This window comes from Balaenoptera physalus, assembly GCF_965194825.1.
Source record: "Balaenoptera physalus genome assembly, chromosome: 3".
Classification (NCBI taxonomy): Eukaryota; Metazoa; Chordata; class Mammalia; order Artiodactyla; family Balaenopteridae; genus Balaenoptera; species Balaenoptera physalus.
The window spans coordinates 53,328,142-53,345,042 of NC_138890.1; the positions used below are offsets into that span (position 1 = coordinate 53,328,142).

At 38.4% G+C, this 16,901-nt stretch overlaps 1 protein-coding gene across 8 annotated transcripts in view; it reads left to right on the plus strand.

Annotated features, from left to right (window-relative positions):
* The window catches only part of JAKMIP2 (janus kinase and microtubule interacting protein 2), a 201,051-nt gene that overhangs the window by 25,111 nt on the left and 159,039 nt on the right, over window positions 1–16,901 (plus strand). For 6 of the 8 annotated variants that reach the window (XR_014261657.1, XM_082454126.1, XM_082454129.1 and 3 more), the window contains exon 2: window positions 14,668–14,705. The exons of the other annotated variants lie outside the window; for them this stretch is intronic. The gene's annotated coding sequence lies outside the window, so the exon portion shown is untranslated. The remainder of the gene's footprint in view (window positions 1–14,667; window positions 14,706–16,901) is intronic. 8 annotated transcript variants of the gene reach the window in all.

The following is a 16,901-nucleotide window of genomic DNA, read 5'->3' on the forward strand; positions in this document are numbered from 1 at the left end:
TTTATGGCTGTTAGCATTTGCCTTATGTATCGAGGTGCTCCTGTGTTGGGTACATAAATATTTACAATTGTTATATCTTCTTCTTGGATTGATCTCTTGATCATTATGTAGTGACCTTCTTTGTCTCTTGTAATAGTCTTTATTTTAAAGTTTATTTCATCTGATATGTGTATTGCTACTCCAGCTTTCTTTTGATTTCCATTTGCCTGGAATATCTTTTTCCATCCCCTCACTTTCAGTCTGTATGTGTCCCTACATGTGAAGTGGGTCTCTTGTAGACAGCATATATACATGTCTTGTTTTTGTATCCATTCAGTGAGCCTGTGTCTTTTGGTTGGAACATTTAATCCATTTACATTTAAGGTAATTATTGATATGTATGTTCCCATTACCATTTTCTTAATTGTTTTGGACTTGTTATTGTAGGTCTTTTCCTTCTCTTGAGTTTCCTGCCTAGAGAAGTTCCTTTAGCATTTGTTGTAAAGCTGGTTTGGTGGTGCTGAATTCTCTTAGCTTTTGCTTGTCTGTAAAGGTTTTAATTTCTCCGTCGAATCTGAATGAGATCCTTGCTGGGTAGAGGAATCTTGTTTGTAGGTTCTTCTTCTCTTTCATCACTTTAAATATGTCCTGCCACTCCCTTCTGGCTTGCAGAGTTTCTGCTGAAAGTTCAGCTGCTAACCTTTGCGGATTTCCTGTATGTTATTTGTTTTTTTTCCCTTGCTGCTTTTAATATTTTTTTTTTGTATTTAATTTTTGATAGTTTGATTAATATGTGTCTTGGCATGTTTCTCCTTGGATTTATCCTGTATGGGACTCTCTGTGCTTCCTGGACTTGATTGACTATTTGCTTTCCCATGTTAGGGAAGTTTTCGACTATAATTTCTTCAAATATTTTCTCAGACCCTTTATTTTTCTCTTCTTCTTCTGGGATCCCTATAATTCAAATGTTGGTGCATTTGATGTTGTCCCCGAGGTCTCTGAGACTGTCCTCAATTTTTTTCATTCTTTTTTCTTTATTCTGCTCTATAGCAGTTATTTCCTCTATTTTATCTTCCAGGTCACTTATCTGTTCTTCTGCCTCAGTTATTCTACTATTGATTCCTTCTAGAGTATTTTCAATTTCATTTATTGTGTTATTCATCATTGTTTGTTTGCTCTCCAATTCTTCTAGGTCCTTGTTAAACATTTCTTTTAGTTTCTCCATTCTATTTCTGAGATTTTTGGATCATCTTTACTATCATTACTCTGAATTCTTTTTCAGGTAGACTGCCTTTTTCCTCTTCATTTGTTTGATGTAGTGGTTTTTTACCTTGCTCCTTCATCTGCTGCATATTTCTGTGTTTTTTCATTTTGTTTAACTTACTGTGTTTGGGGTCTCCTTTTCACAGGCTGCAGGTTCATAGTTCCCATTATTTTTGGTGTCTGCCCCCAGTGGGTGAGGTTGGTTCAGTGGCTCATATAGGGGACTGGTGCCTGTGTTCTGGTGGATGGGGCTGGATCTTGTCCTTCTGGTGGGCAGGGCCACGTCTGGTGGTGTGCTTTGGCGTGTCTGTGAACTTAGTATAACTTTAGGCAGCCTCTCTACTAATGGATGGGGTTGTGTTCCTGTCTTGCTAGATGTTTGGCATGTGGCATCCAGCTCTGTAGCTTGCTCGCCATTGGGTGGAGCTGGGTCTTAGTGTTGAGATGGAGATCTCTGGGGGAGCTGTCGCTGCTTTATATTACATGGGGCCAGGAGGTTTCTGGTGGTCCAGTGTCCTAGACTCAGCTCTCCCACCTCAGAGGCTTGGGTCCGACACCCGGCCAGAGCAGCCACACCCTGCCAGCCACACAGCTCAGAATAAAATGAAGGAAAAAATAAAAATGAACAGATACAACCCCAAACCAAATGGTAATAGCAATACTAAACAGACAAAGAAACATCACACAAAGAAACATACCAAATGGTAATAGCAATACTAAACAGACAAAGAAGCATCACACAAACATACACACACACACACTTATAAAAAAAAAAAAGAAACAGCTAAAAAAAAAACATACGAACAGAGAACCCTAGGACAAATGGTAAAAGCAAACATAAACAGACAAGATCACACAAAGAAACATACACATACTCTCACAAAAAGAGAAAAAAGGAAAAGAAACATTTTTAAAAATTAAAAAAAATAATAATAAATTTAAAAAACAAAATAAAAAATAAAAAAATTTTTAAAAATAAAAAATTATTTTAAAACAAGGAAGAGAACAACCAAACCAATAAACAAATCCACCAATGATAACAAGCACTAAATCTAAACTAAGATAAACGTAAAACCACAATCCAATCAGATTCAGAAAGCAACCTCCTGTCTACATTTGCTCCCAAAGTCCACTGCCTCAATTTTGGGAACATTTGTTGTCTAATCAGGTATTCTTTAAATGCAGAGTTTTTCAAGTTGATTGTGGGGATTTAATCTGCTGCTCCTTAGGCTGCATGGAGAAATTTTCTTTTCTCTTGTTTGTTCACACAGCTCTTGGGGTTCAGCTTTGGTTTTGGCCCCGCCTCTGCGTGTAGGCCACCCTCAGGCATCTGTTCCCCTCCCAGATAGGAGGGGGTTAAAGCAGCAGCTGATTAGGGCTCTCTTACTCACTCAGGTTGGGGAGAGGGAGGGGTATGGTAGTCATAATTGGAATGTGGGGCAAGCTTGCGATGGCAGAGACCAGAGTGACATTGCAGCAGCCTGAGGCACACCGTGTGTTTTCCTGGGGGAATTTGTCCCTGGATCATGGGACTCTGGCAGTGGCATGCTGCACAGGCTCCTGGGGCAGTGTGGGTAGTGACCTGCACTTGCACACAGGATTCTTGGTGGTAACGGTGGTGTCGTTAGCAGTTCATGCCCGTCTCTGGGGTCCAGGCTGATAGCCACGGCTCGCGCCCATCTCTGGAGCTCACTTAGGCGGTGCTCTGCCTTCTGTGGGCACACGGAGTGGGAATCCCCTTATCCTCACGCACCCCAATACCATGGTCTCTTGCTTCTTTGGCAAGTCCAGACTTTTTCCCAGACTCTCTCCTGGCTAGCTGTGGCACACTAGCCCCCTTCAGGCTGTGTTCACACAGCCAACCTCAGTCCTCTCCTTGGGTCTGACCTCCGAAGCCGGAGCCTCAGCCCCCAGCCCCCAGCCCCCACCCGCCCCAGCAGGTGAGCAGACAAGCCTCTCAGTCTGGTGAGTGCTGGCCGGCACTGATCCTCTGTGCGGGAATCTCTGTGCTTTGCCCTCTGCACCCCTGTTGCTGCGCTCTCCTCCGTGGCTCCGAAGCTTCCCCCCCACTACCCCCCCATCTCCTCCTGCAAAGGGGCTTCCTAGTGTGTGGAAATCTTTCCTCCTTCACAGCTCCCTCCCACTAGTGCGGGTCCCATCCCTATTCTTTTGACTCTGTTTTTTCTTTTTTCTTTTGCCCTACCGAGGTATGTGGGGAGTTTCTTGCCTTTTGGGAAGCTGAGGTCTTCTGCCAGTGTTCAGTAGGTGTTCTGTAGAAATTGTTCCACTTGTAGATGTATTTTTGATGTACTTGTGGGAAGGAAGCTGATCTCCACTTCTTACTTCTCCTCCACCTTGAAGGTCCTCTCCTGTCCATTCTTGATTTTTGTTTTTTTCAACTATAAAAAGAGAGAAAAAGATATGCCTCTTTTTTTTTTCTATTTGCTCCTCTCGAAAGAAAGGAAAAAAACGAAGTGTTCAGAAGGGTCTTTTCATTCCTTTGCCTTCAGATGTGTAGGCATATTTGCAAACTGATGGAGGAATTCTCTTTTGAAATCCAAAGTCCTTTTATTTGCCTGTGGTACTGATTACAGTTATTTATGGACCTTGCTTATTTCTCCCATTACCCTACAATCTCCACAAGGGAAGTGCAGTAGGGAGAGAGAGGGAGAAAAGGAAGGAGAAACACAATCTAAGGAGTAGACTAGAATTTAAGAAAGGGTGATGGAATTGCATATGGCTCAAAAATGCACATAAATTTAACCTTTAAATTTATAATATATAACTGTAAAAAGTAAAACTGCATAAAATTGCCTTGACTGGTTGGAATATAGTGAAGATATGGTGAAAGAACATTGCAGAAGGCATGTGCTATAAACATTCTAAACAATATTACAGGTACAAAAAATTTAATGATATGGAAAGACAGTTAGAATATATTTAGTGAAAAGCCTAGATTTTAAAACTCTATGTCTATTGAAAATATGTTTACATATGCATAGGGGAAAAAGACATGAAGGAAATATAAAAATGTAAGAAGTGGGGAATTCCCTGGTGGTCCAGTAGTTAGGGCTCCAAGCTTCCATTGCCAGCAGGGGATGGGGGGCAGAGGCTCGGGTTTGATCCCTGGTCTAGGAACTAGGATCCCACAAGCTGCACAGTGTGGGAAATAAATAAATAAATAATAATCAGTAAAAAATTTTTTTTAAACTTTTTTTAATGCAAAAAGTATTTAGGTGGTAGAAATATAGGTGAATTTTATTTTTCATTTAAAAATTTTTGTTGATAAGGTTTCCTAGGTTTTTTCCAATGAACATATATTACTTGGTTAATAAGACAAGAAGCAAACCAAAAAGAACTTTTTTGTTTTTGTTTTGTGTTCTTTGGTTTTATTTTGCTTTTTTTTTTCCTGGTTTCCTAATATGAAAGCTCAGGTTATTTATTCAAGACCTTTCTCTTTTTTCAATTGAAGTTTGGTTGATTTACAATATTGTGTTAGTTTCAGGTGTACAGCAAAGTGATTCAGATATAGATGTCTAAAAATATATGTATTAGATTGTTTTCCATTATAGGTTATTACAAGATATTGGATATAGTTCTGTGCTATACAGTAAATCCTTGTTGCTTATTTATTTTATGTATAGTAGTTTGTATCTGTTAATCTGATACTCCTGATTTATCCCTCCTACCTCCCTTTCCCTTTTGGTAACCAAAAGTTTGTTTTCTATGTGTGTGAGTCTGTTTCTGTTTCGTATATAAATTCATTTGTGTTTTTTTTAGATTCCACATTTAAGTGATATCTTATATTTGTCTTTCTCTGTCTGACTTACTTCACTAAGTATAATATTCTCTTGGTCCATCCGTGATGCTGCAAATGGCAATATTTCATTCTTTTTTATGGCTGAGTACTATTCTGTTGTGTGCGTGTGTGTGTGTGTGTGTGTGTGTGTGTGTGTGTGTTGTGTGTATACATATGCCACATCTTCTTAAGCAGCCCATCTATCGATGGGCACTTGGGTTGTTTCCATGTCTTGGCTATTGTAAATAGTGCTGCGAACATTGGGGTGCATGTATCTTTTTGAATTAGAATTCATCTTTTCCAGATATATATCCAGGAGTGAGATTGTTGGATCATATGTCAACTCTATTTTTAGTTTTTTAAGGAACCTCCGTACTGTTTTCCGTAGTGCTGCACCAATTTACATTTCCACCAACAGTGTAGGAGGGTTTCCTTTTCTCCACACCCTCTCCAGCATTTGTTGTTTGTAAGCCTTTTGATGATAGCCATTCTGACTGGTGTGAGGTAATAATTTTTTTATAATTTTAATAATTAGTTTTAATATTAATGTAATATTTATTGCATTTTTTTAAAGAGTTATTTATTATTTATTTATTTTATTAATTTTTGGCTGTGTTGGGTCTTAGATACATGCAGGATCTTTGTTGAGGCACATGGGATCTTTTGTTGTGGCGTGCAGGCTCTTCGTTGTGGTGCACAGGCTTCTCTCTAGTGGCATGTGGGGTATTTTTCTCTTCTCTTATTGTGGCACGCAGGCTCCAGGATGCATGGGCTCTGTAGTTGTGACACGCGGGTTCCTGAGCACATGGGCTCCAGCGCGCGTGGGCTCTGTAGTTTGTGGCATGCAGGCTCTCTAGTTGAGGCGCGCAAGCTCAGCAGTTGTGTTGCATGGGCTTAGTTGCCCCGAGGCATGTGGGATCTTAGTTCCCTGACCAGGGATTGAACCTGCATCCCCTGCATTGTAAGACAGATTCTTTACCACTGGACCACCAGGGAAGTCCTGGTAATAATTCATTGTGGTTTTGTTTTGCATTTCTCTAATAATTAGCAATGTTGAGTATCTTTTCATAAGCCTGTTGGCTGTCTGTGTTTTCTTTGGGGAAATGTCTATTTAAGTCTTCTCATTTTTTGATTGGGTTGTTTGTTTTTTTAATATTGAGTTGTATGAGCTGTTTGTATATTTTGGATATTAACCCCTTGTCAGTTGCATCATTTGCAAATATTTTCTCCCAATCCACAGGTTGTCTTTTCATTTTGTTTATGGTTTCCTTTGCTGTGCAAAGGATTTTAATTTTGATTAGGTCCCATTTGTTTATTTTTGCATTTATTTCTTTTGCCTTGGGAGACTGCTCTAAGGAAATATTGCTACAATTTATGTCAGAGAATGTTTTGCCTGTGTTCTCTTCTAGGAGTTTTAGGGTGTCATGTCTTTTAAACCATTCTGAGTTTGTTTTTGTATATGGTGTGAGAGTGTATTCTAATTTCATTGATTTACATATAGCTTTCCAGCTTTCCCAACACCACTTGCTGAAGAGACTGTCTTTTCTCCACTGTATATTCATATATTAATTGACCATAGGTGTGTGGGTTTATTTCTGTGCTCTCTATTCTGTTCCATTGATCTATATGTCTGTTTTTGTGCCAATCCCACACTGTTTTGATTACTGTAGCTTTATAGTATAGTCTGAAGTCTGCAAGGGTTATGCCTCTAGCTTTGTTCTTCCAAAAAAGACTTTTTGTGTTGCCTCTAGCTGAATATTTTAGAAAGTTTCTGATGGATATTAGGGAAGGAAAAGCAAGCCTCATATTCTTTCACCATTAAGATAAATTGTTTCATTGTTCTCTTATTTGTTTTTTTTAAAAACATGAATTAAAATAATTATCAATCATAAGTATATGTAGGAAATGAAAGCCCTAGAATTTAGACAAGCCAAATAAAGACCAGCAGTGCTCTCCTGCCAGTTTTAAGCTGTTATGATATTAAAGAAAAAGCCATAAGATCAGGTCAAGTAAACCAGAGTGATTACATTATCATTGTCAATAGAAAAAAGTGAGCCTTCTTGATGTTCTATCTACTAATAGTTTTGCAAATTAATACTGGGGTCATTTCTTTTTTGGAAAATATGACCAATTGGTTTTTATTCACAGATATTTTTCTTAATTTACAAAATGATAAATCATTATTGTTATCTATTAGTATTTATTCAGTACATACTCATACTGTAATCCTTCTTAGTCATTCTAATTATATTTTGTTGTATCTATTATGAGCATGAATTGCTTTTTCCATAGACTATAGGTCAATTGAAGAGTTTCATTTGTCACTTTTGCTTAATTTTATTCAGTGTCCCTACAATTTTTTTGTGTCTGCTCAAGCATCCCTTACCTCACCCACCCCCTATCAACATCCTCTTTCCACAGTTTGCTTCTCTGTTACTTATCCCAGACACCCAGTATGTAAGACCCAAAAATTTGATGAATGTTTCACTGGCGGAGTAGTCCTGTGCACTCAGTTCTCCCTTTGTCTGAATTCCTATCATGCTTGTGATCACTGCCACACTGTTTAGTGCATAATTGTTCTCCTTGTTTCAAATGTTCTCATTTTGTCTCCACATCTATATTGAAAGGCTCTTGAAGAATTTACAGTCCTCCTCCATTTTCCAGAAGTGGAAGGAAGCCTCTGTTTTATGAGTGCATCCAGTATGCCATGTACTATGCTGGGTGTTTTGCTTATCTCATTTAAGCCTGTTAATTCTTCTGTTAAATTGGTATTAATATCCTCATAAGTCATGGAAGAAGACTAAACTCAGAGAGGTTGAATACCTGCCTGAGGCCACACAGCTGGTTAGTGTCCCAGCTGTCTGACTCTGGGTCTCTAAATGTTTTCCATTCCACCATATTGTCTGACTGGTTGATAATATGTCACTTTCACATTGTAGCTCATTTATCATTTTATTTAATTTTCTACTTTTGTATACTCTTGCTTTGTGTTTGACATAATTGAGGTAAAGCACCATGATAGAAACATTAAATATAATCAATTCTTGCTTTTAAATGGCCTTCCCTGTTCATGCCAAGTTTTCTTCCTCTCTTGGCACCTTCCCCATGATTTTTTTTCCACTCACCAAAACTACATTAAACCTCAAAGTGCCTAATTCATTAAACTACTGCTCTATTCCATGAACAGTATTAAAGACATGAATACATGGATTGGCTCTCTCTATTCCCTGCATGAAAGAAACTACCTTCTCTTTATTTCAATTTGAGATTCCTCTCCCCCTCTAAATTATTCTCCCAATAGTGGAGGCAGCACACTTGAGACAAAAGGCAATGAAGACGAAGCAGTGTTCTGAGCTTAATTCCCTGTAGTGCCTCTAGGATATGCAGAAGCCTGTAGTAACCTGACCTCTGCAGGAGACAGCAGAAGTGAATATTTACAGAGAGAATCCTGAGTAGGAAAAGGCTCCCTTTCAACTGTGTTAACTTACAGGAAGCTAGAGAAGACAGTCTCAGAGCCTCCCCCAAATTAACCAGCACATGCCCACTCTTCTGTCCCACCATGTTTCTCTTTGTCAGAAAGTGCCTGGGTTTTATCTTCTTAATGCAATGTGTAGAACTAGGAGGAGTAATTTAAAAACAGGCGACAAAGATGCTAAAGGAAACTCTCTGAATGAGTCAATCCAGGCTCTTCTAACTCTTTTCCTTCCTCATGAAGTTCTCTCCAGAATTCAGGTGGGACTGAAAATGTTGTCGTCTGGGGCCACTCACCGCATACTGTAGACAGTCAAGAGACAATGGCCTGAGCTGAGATTTAGTTGAGGGTTAGAGAATATTACACATGTATATTGTTCTTTAAAGTGGTTGTGTTTTCATTCTCATAGTCTACTGGCAGAAGTTCAAAGGAAAAAACATTTCCAGAAAACAACTTGGCAATTCATACCAAAAGCCTTAAAATGACATACTCTTTGACCTAGCAATTATGCTGTTAGGATTATATCCTAGGGAGATGATTGGATAAAAATCACTTTATCATTTATCATCAGTATGATTTATACTACCAAAAAATTGGAAACAACCTGTTATGGCCTGGATTGTGTTCTCCCCCAAAATTTATACATTGAAGCCCCAAGCCCCAATGTGACTGTATTTGGAGATAGGGCCTTTAAAGAGGTAATTAAGGTTAAATGAAGTCATAAGGGTGGGAGCTTAATCCAGTATGACTGGTGTCCTTATAAGAAGAAGGTTACTCCAGGAATGTGCAGACACAGAGAAAAGGCCATGTAAGGACACGAGGGGAAGGCAGTTATCTGCAAGCCAGAAGAAAGGCCTCATCAGAAACCAACTTTGCTGGCACCTCGATCTTGGGCTGTGAGCCTTCAGCACTATGAGAAAATAAAGTTGTGTTATTTAAGCCACCCAGCCTCTGGTGTTTTGTTATGGTACCCCTAGTAAACTAATACACAACCTAATCATCCAATAATAGAAGAAGATTACGTGAATTAGAGTACAATCCAACAATGGAATATAATGCAATCATAAAAATAATGATTTATACCTACTTATTGATATAGACAGTGCTCCCAATATGGTTTTAGTTAGAAAAGGAGGTAACTGAAAAACACACATAGTATGATCCCATTTATATAAAAATGTGTTTGTATGTGTGTGTGTGCATGTGTGTGTGTGTACAATGTCTGGAATTATATGCAACAAACTGTCACATCCTTTCCAGATACGGTTTTATTCCTCTTTCCCTCTCACCCTCCTCGCTTTCCGCTTTTTCTTCTTTTGCTTCTCTGTAAAGCCTGTTTTCCAATGAACATGAATTATTTTTAGAAATATAAATTCCTATATATATTTCTCCATATATAATTTAGACATATATATTTTTATCCCATATTTTTTAAATGGCTTTTATATGGAATAAAACGTGTCCAGATTGTAAAATTCTTGAGCTCAGCAACTGTTACTATCTTATAAACCAATGCATGTAATATCATTAAATATTTAATTATCTTCTTCATCATTTAATTTAATCTGTTTTATTCCCTTAATCAAAAACTTCCCTTTCTATACCACTCGTCATATTTATTCAGCATTTTTGAGTGATGAAACATGTAAACGTTTTACTTTTTCTGTTTCTAAAACTTATATAGCATTAAGTGCTGAGAACATACACTTGTAGAGAGAAAGATCCAGATTTGAATGCTGGTCCAGCCACTTAAACAGTATAATCTTGAAAAAGTTATTTAACCTTTCAAAGTCTCACTTTTCTTAGCTGTTAAGTGTATAATAATATACTTTTCTTAAAAGTTTGTTGTTGAGATGCAATGAGATAACATATCAAAAGCACAACAGAGAGGTTCAGGGCAAGGATTCTGGCATCAGAATGCTGAGGTTTGAATCTCAGCTCCCTGACTTTTTAGCTGTGTGATTCTGGACAAGTTAATAACCTCCCTGTACCTCAGACTCCTCATATCGGAATAATGATGCTACGTACATAACTGAGATTGTTTTGAATATCAAATGTGTTGATATTTATTAAATTCTTATAACAGTATGGCACATAGTAAGACTATATGGGCATTTATTAACTCTATGAAGAATTAATATAGGGATAGTATGTAGTATTTACCATCAAAATCATCACATTGTCAAAATATAATAGTCCAGGTGTTTTAATATAGCAAAACAACTGTATATTTGTCAGCTCTTTTCTTGCTGTGTAACTCGTGAGAGCACCTTGACTTAGGAGCTTTTTTGAGAATTTGTTACTTTAAAAATTTCTATTTATTATAAAAACAGATATTAAAGGACACAAGAAGGAAGAAGATTCCCCTTAGTATCCTCATTTAACTCTTCAAACACTCCTCTTTCCTTCCAGCCTGGCTAATACATATACGAGGTAGTAGTTCTAATTAGAGTGTATATTTTTGTGTGTGGGCCTCATACCTTTCTCAATAGAAGAGACTCCCTGTACCTGTCAAGGCCAGAGAGGAGCCTGTGAGTTCTGGATCCTATCCCCTCTCACCTTCTCAAGGTCTTTTCTCCTGAATCATCCATTTCTTCCTCTCAATTGAATTTCTCACATTAGCATGTAATATGCTCTTATATCTCAAATCTTAAAAAATTCCTCTTTTGACCTCAACATCCCCTTTAATCATTATCCCATTTATAGTCTGCCCTTCACAGCAACACCTGTTGAAAAATCTGTGTCTTGTGCTGTCTACACCTATCACCAACACTTCCTCCTTGACCTGCTCTAGACGGGCTTCCATTCCCATCACTCCCCTGAGACTGCATTTTTCAAATCCCCAACAACCACTGTGATGGGAAATTCGAGTCATTTATTCCTTTCCTTATCTTGACCTTTTCTTATCTTGATCTCAAAGAAGACTGTTGACCAGTCCCTTCTTGCTGTTTTTCCCTTCATGGATTCTATTACTACACACTCACTGACATTTTCTTCTCTTTCACTGGCTCTCCCTTCTCCATTCTTCTGGCTGGTCCCATTTCTACTTTCCGCCTCTAAGGATTTGAGTTCGGCAAGGCTCAGTCCCAGGCCTTCTTCAGCTCTCTAGCTATACTCTCCCCAGGTAACCTCACGCATTCTCATCCATGGGATGGCAACACCATGTACAGTCCTGCCTTCTCAGAAGTCCAGGCTCATATTCAGTCACCACCTCAACATCTCTGATAATATATTTACTAGTCTCTCAAACTTAACTGGGACAAAGCAGAACTCTTGACTTCTGTGCACGTCACCCTGAGCACAAACTGTTCCTTCACCAGTCTTCATCTTGGTAAATGACATTGATATCCTCTAAATTTTTAAAGCCAATCTGTGGAGCTGCCCTTGATTTCTTTCTTTCCCTGATAACCCAAATCCAATCTATGAACAATCCTGTTACTTTTACCTCAGAACATCCCCTAAATTGGTCTAACTTTTTCACCTCTCTTTCCACCTTCCTAGTCAAAGCCGCCATCTTCCACAGCTGGAACCACCTCAACAACTCACTAGTGGGATTGCCTGCTTCTCTCCCCTCTTACAGTAAATTCTCCTTACAGAAAACAGAGCAATCCTTTTAAACATAAATCAGATCACGAATTTCATTTCGAAATCATTTAATAAGTACAACCTCTTATCAAAGTTTACATGGTCCTGAAAATTGACCTGGCACACCTCTCTAATGTCAAATTATACTAACTACTCTCTTCCTCATATGCTTCCCTTTCTTTACCTCAGACACGCTCTTCTTGGAATGCAATTCTCTCTTACTTTAAGAAGTTGCCTTCTTCTTATCATTCAAATCCCAGCTTAATGTCTTCTTTTCAGAGAGGCCCTCTCAGATCATCCAATCTAGAGAAGCCAACAGACACTCCTGTCACCTCACTCCATCTTAATGATCTGTATAACACTTGTCTCTGATATTTTGTTTAAGGATGTGTTTGCGTTTTCTCTACCACCAGCACTCTATCTGTTCATTTCCATATCCCTGAAGCCTAAAACAATGCCTGAAGAGTAGGGACTCAAGTATGTGTTGAATGAATGCTCTAGACCAGGGATCACATAAGCATTTCCCCATGTGACTGCATCGTCCACAAAACTATCTTTAAAAAATAATAATTAGTCAGGCTTCCCTGGTGGCACAGTGGTTAAGAATCTGCCTGCCAATGCAGGGGACACAGGTTCGAGCCCTGGTCTGGGAAGATCCCACATGCCGTGGAGCAGCTAAGACCATGTGCCACAACTGCTGAGCCTGCACTCTAGAGCCCGTGAGCCACAACTGCTGAGCCCACGTGCCACAACTACTGAAGCCCGTGCACCTAGAGCCTATGCTCCGCAACAAGAGAAGCCACCATGATGGGAAGCCAGCGCACCGCAACAAAGAGTAGCCCCCGCTCGCCGCAACTAGAGAAAGCCAGAGCGCAGCAATGAAGACCCAATGCAGCCAAAAATAAAATAAATAAATAAATTAAAATAATAATAATAATCTAATTGATATACCATCTCATATTTTTTGGACATTCAGGTCATTTCCTTTTTTCTTCTTTTCTCCTCTATTGATTCCCTCCCTCTCTCACTCCTTCCCTTTTTAAAAAAATATCCACCTGTGGACTTCCTTGGTGGCGTACTAGTTAAGATTATCAGCCTGCCAATGCAGGGGACACAGGTTCAATCCCTGGTCCGGGAAGATCCCACATGCCGCGGAGCAACTAAGCCCGTGCGCCACAACTACTGAGCCTGCGCTCTAGAGCTTGCATGCTACAACTACTGAAGCCTGCATGCCTCGAGCCTGTGCTCCACAACAATAGAAGCCACTGTGATGAGAAACCCCTGCACCTCAACGAAGAGTAGCCCCTGCTCGCTGCAACTAGAGAAAGCCCACGCACAGCAACAAAGACCCAACGCAGCCAAAAATAAATAAATTAAATAAATAAATAAATAAATTTCCCCCTGTACCTTCCATCCTTTATTTTCTTTTGTTTTCCATTATTAGATAATGCTGATATGAACATCTTTAGGCGTGCACTTTTATTCTTCCTCTCAGTTATTTTCTGGGAATAATTTGCCTAGGGATGGAAATCAGATCAAAGAGTAAGACACACCCTGTAACCCTGAAAATCTGTTACCTTTCTCCCCAACCCTTGAGTCCTCTATCACCAAAAATGAGAGACGGCACAATGGTATGAGGAGATACAGAGGTTTCCAAGAGTAATAGAGTGGACAGTGGATGCTTTCCAATAAGTAGTAGGAGAATTAGTCAGTATGTGAAAGGCCTTAATGATGCCCCTGAACTACACATAGCCTCATAAATTGCACTCTTGGGACCTTTGTTTTCCTTTTTGTTTGTTTAGTTTTTGCATACATATATAGTATCTTTCTGTGTGTTCTACTGGGATTTTCATTGTATAAAACTCTAAAGCTGTTATATTTGATTCTGTTGAACTTTTTCTTTGTGAAATACAGTTTCTATTTTTTCAAACTTTAGAAAGTTATTCCTTTGAAGAGCTGATAGTCCATTTTTAGCTTTTTCTATGATTTGAAAGTCATAGTTAACTTATTAAGCAACCTGAAGTTTATTTTGATATATGGTATAAACTGCAGGTTGTCTAAGTTTTTAAAATATATTTTTCTTTTCTCTATTTAATATTACATACATCTCCCTTCAAAGAAGTTACTTTTACCTTTCCTAAAATTAGCTGTCATTTGTATTTTAGCAACTAATCATTAAATCCTTCTGTTACCAACAGAAATTATTTACATTATTTGTTACAATGCCATATACATTTCTATAACTGTTTAGGTAAAGTTGTGAAATTAGGAAAAAGTGTACATTTTGATTACCTCAGTACTTCTGTGTTCTCATTATGTCTTCACACTTTAATTGGAGAAATCAAGCTTTAGGGACCCATATTATTTTCTGAGTCTTTACTAAACTGTTCATTACTGCATCTATCTTATCTAATATAAGTTGATGCTGAATAGCCTTTTAATAGATAAATTTGTCCTTTAAAAGTTAAATAATGTATGATATAGCTTATGCGTTAGTTTAAAAAAATTTATGGCTTGTATTTTGAGATGAAAAACAAGTTAATCATCATTAATACTTGATACATTCCAGAAAAGAAAAAAGAAGAAGCTGATCTTGTGGATTGATGTGTATGTATAAAATTTTGTATTGATTGATATACATAAATTAAATACATCAAATTTTCCATCATATGTCTTTATCAGAAATCTTCAGAATGCTCTAAAAATGGTATAGATTGATATTAAGCATCACAAGTAAGTGCATTATCATCCCAGGATTTAAAAAAAATGCTACCAGCATAAAGTAATATGTATTGAATTTTACCACCTGCCTGACACTGTGCCAAATGCCCACATTGCCTCATCTCATTTCATTATGATAATTGCCCTGAGTGGCAGATATTACAGATATTATTGTTATCGCCCATTTCATAGAAAAGGAAACCAGGATCCAGAGATTATATAACTAGGCTCAAGTTAAATGGCAGAAACCGGATTCACACTCAGGCCCATCTGACTCCAGAGCCCCTTTGATACTATGCCTGACTTCCTTTCAGTAGCTCTATTGTCTTGTGAAAGCTATAGCTTTTCAAAGGTCTTCTCTAGACTTCTACAAAAATGTCAGGACCAAGTTTAACCCTGTGGGTAGAGGGAGTAAAGACAAGTCTCCCTAATGCCCCATCACAGTCTCCGCTCTGCTACCAAAGGCAAAACTCAGGCAACGACTTCATTTATGAAGAGTTCTCAGCTAGAGAAAAGAGATCTATGGTTAATTTGTATTCTTTGTCCCAGTGGCTAATTCTGTGCCTTGTCCCTTGAGTTCTTCGTTTTTGGTAGTAATGTTATATGTGAATGGAATGAGTCCTACCCGGTATAATCACTACACAGAGCATACAAGCTGACCTTGACCCAGCACTTCACCAGCCCTTTCCTTCATGCCTCCATGCTGATACATAAATTAGCTTATTTCATGGCCAGCAGTTTTAAATCACAGGGATTCTCTTTTTTTTCCTCTACGAATACTAGTTTCCTTTAATCAGATAGCATAATTTATGTGAAAGGGAAGAAACTAAGTATTTATTAAGTGCCTACTGTAGATATGACAGCATCTGGCATAGTTTCCTAAAAACAAGAAGCACCAGTAATTGTTCATTTTTCTTATCTTCCTTCTTTTATCTCCTACCCTCTGCACTTTTGGTGTTTTTTTCCCTGTTACTCACCTGTGTTAACAGATGGCAAACTCTAGAAACAGCAGCTACCACCTGGGAAGGGTAGAGCGCTGGCTGTTTATAGAGACAGGGACAATCGGAGGAGAAATGTGTGCAGCCCTGAACTTCTTTGGTGACTTTAGATGACAGAGGGTGCCTGTCTGCCCTCCTTTTCTCCTCTCAGCCTCTCTTCTCCCCTTACCTGTCCCCAGTCTCCACTGAGTGGGGAAGAGTTCCCACAAACAGCTGTCTTAAAGAGATTTATTAGGTCTTGTTTGTAAAGCTTTTTCAATTCTTCAAACAAAAAGAAATGTAGTACAGCACGTCACACGGAACAAGATTTTGTTTAATGTTTTATAAGCATGAGAACTTTTCATGAACAAAACCTTTCTGAATAGCTCAGAGGTGAAGTATGTAGTAATTCCAAGGCTAAATGGTTAGACTGTTCTAATCTCTGCACGTACCCGGGTAAGGAGGGAGGGCAAGAGCCTCCCTGTCGGATTCTATTGACCTTGACTAACAAATCATTTCTGCTGTAAAGACAACACGAATGCAAATTATCTTCGGTAGAATGCTTCGTTCTGATGCTTTCGTCACTAGCTAAAAATATAAGGTGCTTTGAAAAGGAATTCTTTCAAAGCATTGTACTTCATTTAATCCACTACAGTTGGAACATTAGTAATCACAGTGACTATTCCTTCTTAAAAAACATTTAAATGTTTATGTTGGGTCTTTCTCTTTGCACTGATATCTGTTTATGATACTTTTATATAAATGTTTTTAAGTAAGCTGTGTTCCTCTTTGTTAAAGCAATATAGGATATACACACCTATGTAGATTAAAGTAAATTATCTCAATTATCACTATGGGTCCCCAACTGGAATATGTCTAGCTCATAGATACCCTACTATTAGTGAATGCTCAGACCCTCTAGCCATTAAATACTTGTAGATGGAATAGATGTTAAAAAATGAAAAGTTACTGGTTAATTTTAAACAATTAACTAAAACAAATTACAGAGGCTCTGGAAAGAATTGTGCTGAATATCTGGTTAAACCTTCTTGTTAACATCCTTGTGTAACTATTGTTGGTGTTGCTATTGTGTCTTAGGTCTATT